Below are 5,127 nucleotides of genomic sequence, written 5' to 3'. Positions count from 1 at the left end.
CTCCTTGCTCTGCACTCAGGAACCACCCCTGGCAGTGCTCAGGGGACCATATGGGATGCTGGGAATCAAACCCGGATCAGCCGCCTGCAAGGCAAATGCCCTACCCGCTGTGCTATTGCTCCAGCCCCGAGTGAAACGTTTTCTTGCGAGTCTGCAGAGCATTGGTTGACTGTGGCTTGAGATTATCCACTTATCTAGTGACAGCTCTTGAAGCAGCTTGCTCTGGTCTGTTGGGAAGACGGTCATTCACTTCTGGTCTACCTGAAACCCTCTTCTGTCTCAGGCTGAGAACAGCTCACTGCGATCAAGGACTTGTAGGCTGAGGTATAGGACCTTCAATAATCACCGTGTGTCCATGTCAGTTGTGCTCAGAACATAACGCAGCCCCTGGCGGAATGTCTTCTACTCCAGAGTTGCTGGGATTACTACAGGAAATGTCAACGAGGCCATTATGGACATCCTACCTCCTGGAGTATTGAACCTTTTAGATACTAAAATGATATCATTTTTTCCTTTGTTTTGATTCTAAGTGACTATGCAGCTTTTTCTTATTTGAGAGTAACAGCAAATTAATGGGCCCTAGGAAGATTTTATTCAAGTGTGAGAACGTAATTACCTTTACATTCTTGGGTTAAATAGACAATGGTGGCACATGGTGAGAGAATTTTCCTTTTATTTCTCTGTGCCCTTTGCATTTTTTTCCTTAAGCAGAATGAGTAACTATAAATGAGCTGTGTTTCGGGGTAGAAGAATTTAACCTATGCCCATGGATTCTCCTTGCCCCTGCACCAATGATGAACCAGAGAAATGAATATTGCAGTTCTGTTTTTGACAATTGAGTGCGTCCTGCTGCTATTCCGTCTATGCCAGAGAGAGGTCTGTGAGAATCCAGACTGGAGAGGTAATGTGGCAAGTAAGGTGCTTAGTTTGCATGTGGCCAACCCAGGCTTGATTCTTGGAGCACTTTTAGTCAACTGAACCATGATAGGAGTGATGCCTAAGCCCGAGCGAGAAGCCAGGAGTTACCTTGAGGACAGCTGCGTGTGGCCCCCACAACAGCAGGCAACTACAGGTGGGAGGTTCCAACCTCTGCATCCTTGGATTTGATTCCTTTCTTGTTTTTTTTTTTTCTTTTTTGGTCACACCCAGTGATGCTCAGGCGCCAATCCAGGCTCTGCACTCAGGAATCACTCCTGGCAGTGCCAGGAGGACTATATGGAATGCCAGTGATCGAACCTAGGTCAGCTATGGGCAAGGCAAACGCCCTACCCGCTATACTATCGCTCCGGCCCCTTGATTCCTTTCTTAATGGAGTTGCATAACTGGTAACTGCTCAAAGTTTCTAATGGTGACTCAGTTTACCATTTGGTTAAAGACCTGGCCAAAGGACATAGATGAACACCCAGAGGAAGACACCCCTCATGCAAGGAGGACCCAGAGGACTGGTAGGATTTACATGGGCTGTGTAGGATGGGAGTATTTTCCCTTTCAGTGAGTGGGTCCCTGGCATGGAAGCTATATGTATATAGCTTTAAAAAAAATGACAGAGCATCAGGAACTTTTTCTAGTGCTTGTCTTTGACCTTGTCAAAGCAAGATACACTCAATGTCAAAAACAGAATCTCAATAGTCATTTCCCTGGTTCATTGTTGGTGTGGGGGCAAGGAGAATCAATGGGTATAGGTTAAGGATCTTATAAGTTTCTAATTTACATATATGTATTATGTATAGCACAGCGGTAGGGTGTTTGCCTTGCACATGGCCAACCCGGGTTCGATTTGTCCAGCCCTCTCGGAGAGCCCAGCAAGCTACTGAGAGTATCCCACCTGCACAGCAGAGCCTGGCAAGCTACCCATTGTGTATTCGATATGCCAAAAAACAGTAACAACAAATCTAAAGATGGAGATGTTACTGGTGGCCCCTAGAGCAAATCCATGTGCGATAGGATGACGGTGATACAGTACATATGTAAATCAATAGATATAACTTAGGGTCTTATAAGTTCCTAATTTACATATATATGTAAGTTATATGTACAGATATAATTTACATATATATACATATTAAGTTACATATTACGTTCCTAATTTTATATATGTAAATATATATGTAAATTAGGGACTTATGAAAACCCATTGAACAGCTTTGATAGGTGTGTCAGAGACAAGGTCAAAGACAAACACTAGGAAAAGTTCCTGATGCTCTGTCATTTTTTTAAAAGAAATTAACTCTTTTTGAATAGAGACTACTTGCCCCATACATACGTCTAAGGATTCATACTATACAACAGCCTGCTCAAATCACTGTCCCCAAACCAAAATTTCAAACAGTAAAATACATAATTATGCTAGGTAATAAATAAAGGTTGTCCTTCGCTGATTAAAGGAATACTTAAAACATCAAGAAACCCAACACAAAAATCACACTTTAAGTTTGTAAGTTTTAACAGATGTATTTTAAATACAAAATGTTTGTAGAAGTCCACACTCTTTTTATCTCTAAAAAACAACTTAATTTGTAGAGCTAAAAAATTCCATTCATCAAAAGAAATGAAGTGTTTTCTTCTATAGCTCCAAATTTTCTATACTCAGCTATCTGACTGCTCTATACCACTCCAGACAAAGTTGACATGACTGAACTACTTTATGTGTTACTATCTTTCTCAAAATAAAGTTAAAAAAGGAGTTCCTGAATGCATATCTCTAATACAATGTCTAATACAATATTTAATATAACAGAAGCTTTAAAAAGATCATTTCTTTAATCATCTGATTAGCCAGGAGTCAATTTTCTGAAAAAGCAAAGAAAAAATAACTTACAAAGCATGACACTAGGATTTCCTTTTTAACTCGAGATGTTTAACTGCTCAACATGATAGCAATTACATCTTTAAGAGTATAATAAAAGGGGTGGAAAACATCAATACAACAGACAAAGTGCAGATGCTAAATCAACCAAAGATTTTTTTCCAAGAGTTCTTTTGGAGGAACAGGAAAGATTAAACGCTTGGGGGAATCCAGAATTAAAAGGAAAGAAAATCAAAAGGAAAGGATGTCCTCAACTGCAACCTTTCTGTTTATCAATAGCGTCTTGGGCTGTAGGAACGAGATCTTGATTGTGATTTGTTAGGACTATAATAAGGATAAGGTGATCTTCTTCTGTACCGGTAGTCATAATCTTCGTATCTGTCATATCCACGATCATATCCTCTAACACAGTATGAATCGCAATGCCTGCTACCTCCTCCACCTCCATGTGGCGTCACTAGGAGTCAGTCTGCCCATGTAACTGCCTGATGCAGGTGTGTGCGCTCTTTTGGTGATAGAATAAGCAACACGAATTCTTCTGCCATCCAGCTCCATTCCATTTGCTCTTACCATAGCCTCCTCGGATATTTATATTTGATATTTAGATATTTTCATGATATCTACTATATTTCATCATAATAATATTTATTAATTATTGTTGCCTAAATAAATAAAAAATCTATATATATGTATACATACATACCTCTCCTCTCGGAGAGTCCGGCAAGCTACCAAGAGTATCCCACCACCACTGGCAGAGCCTGGCAAACTACCCGTGGTGTATTTGCTATGCTAAAAACAGTAATGATAGGTCTCATTCCCCTGACCCTGAAAGAGCCTCCAATCAGGAAAGACGAGTAAGGAGAGGCTGCTAAAATCTCAGGGCTGGGAAGAATAGAGACGTTACTGGTGCCTGCTGGAGTAAATCAACGAACAGTGGAATGACAGTGATGCAGTGATAGCCTCCTTTGAGCCATCTATCCTCTCAAAATAAACAAAAGCAAATACCAGTGGCTGAATCCAGTTCGCTGATCATAAACCACATTGACCCCACTCAGCAGTCATTATAGAGAAAACACTTCCTGAAGATCTCTTTCTGTGGCATAGAAAACTGAGGCCAAACACTCCAAGACAAGTGTTAGGATCTGGATTTGCCCTGCTGCCGGTATCTCTCCTCCAGTTAGACATTGGGGAATGACTGTGGATCCTTCCACGCCGGTACAGGACCTACTTCGAGACCGTCTTCTCTGAGAGCAAGAAGGAGATCTGGATCAAGATTTGAAGAAAAATAAGGTCTATTTTAATTAGCTATCACTCGTATATGATTATTTCAAATGTTAAGGCATTGTTTCCAACTTCAAAAGTTTGTGGTAGTAGTTGCTTTCTAGGCAACTGATGTTTGTTCAATTAGAGATAAAATCTTCAGGGCCAGGGGTATAGACTGAACGCCTAGCACTGAACCTAGCCTGGATTCAGTCTTTGATACCACATTAAGAACAAAGAAAAAGAGAAATATGTAGGAGACCCTAAGGTCTCCCCATGTAATAAGCAGAAAATATTAAAACACATCAGAAGTCACCTTTGAGGTGTGGTGGACATGAGGTGTTGAAAATATAGTATTTTGGAGGTAAGACTTATCAGTAAAATTATTTCATTTTATTTATTTTTAACTTTTTGTTGTTTGAGGTTTTATTACCAGTAATGCTTAAGGGTTACTCCTGGCTCTGCACTCAGGAATCACTCCTGGAGGTGCTTGGGGAAGCATACGCAATGCTGGGAATCAAACCTGGGCTCACTGTGTGCAAAGCAAGCACCTGACCCTGTGTACTGTTGGTCCAACAACCAAGTAAAATTATTTTATAGAGAAACAATTTTCACTGATATGCTTTCTTTGTTTTTTATTGAATCACTGTGAAGATAGTTACAAACTTTTATGTTTGTGTTATAATCACACAATGATCAAACACCCACCCCTCCACCAGTGCACATTCCCCAACACCAATATCCCGGGTATACCCCCCCTTTCCCACCCTCCCCCTGCCTCCATGGCAGACAATATCTTTTTTAAAAATTTTATTGAATTGCCATAATATACTTATGAGCTTTCATGTTTGGGTTACAATCACACAGTGATCAAATACCCACCCCTCCACCAGTGCACATTCCCCAACATAGATATCCCTGGTATACCCCCCTTTCCCACCCTCCCCCTGCCTCCATGGCAGACAATATTCTCTTTGTACTTTTGGGCATTATGGCTTGCAACACAGACACTGAGAGGTCACAATATTCTTTCTTATAGTTATTTGTGGACTGGAGGA

General features: G+C 40.7%; 1 pseudogene; it reads right to left on the bottom strand.

Annotated features, from left to right (window-relative positions):
- Positions 1 to 3,078: 3,078 nt before the first annotated feature.
- On the bottom strand, positions 3,079 to 4,044 carry LOC101542290 (transformer-2 protein homolog alpha-like; annotated as a pseudogene).
- Positions 4,045 to 5,127: the final 1,083 nt, after the last annotated feature.

Source organism: Sorex araneus, chromosome 2 (genome assembly GCF_027595985.1).
Source record: "Sorex araneus isolate mSorAra2 chromosome 2, mSorAra2.pri, whole genome shotgun sequence".
Lineage (NCBI taxonomy): Eukaryota > Metazoa > Chordata > Mammalia > Eulipotyphla > Soricidae > Sorex > Sorex araneus.
Note: the sequence above shows the minus strand (reverse complement) of the source record. Positions and strands in the feature narration are given on the sequence as shown.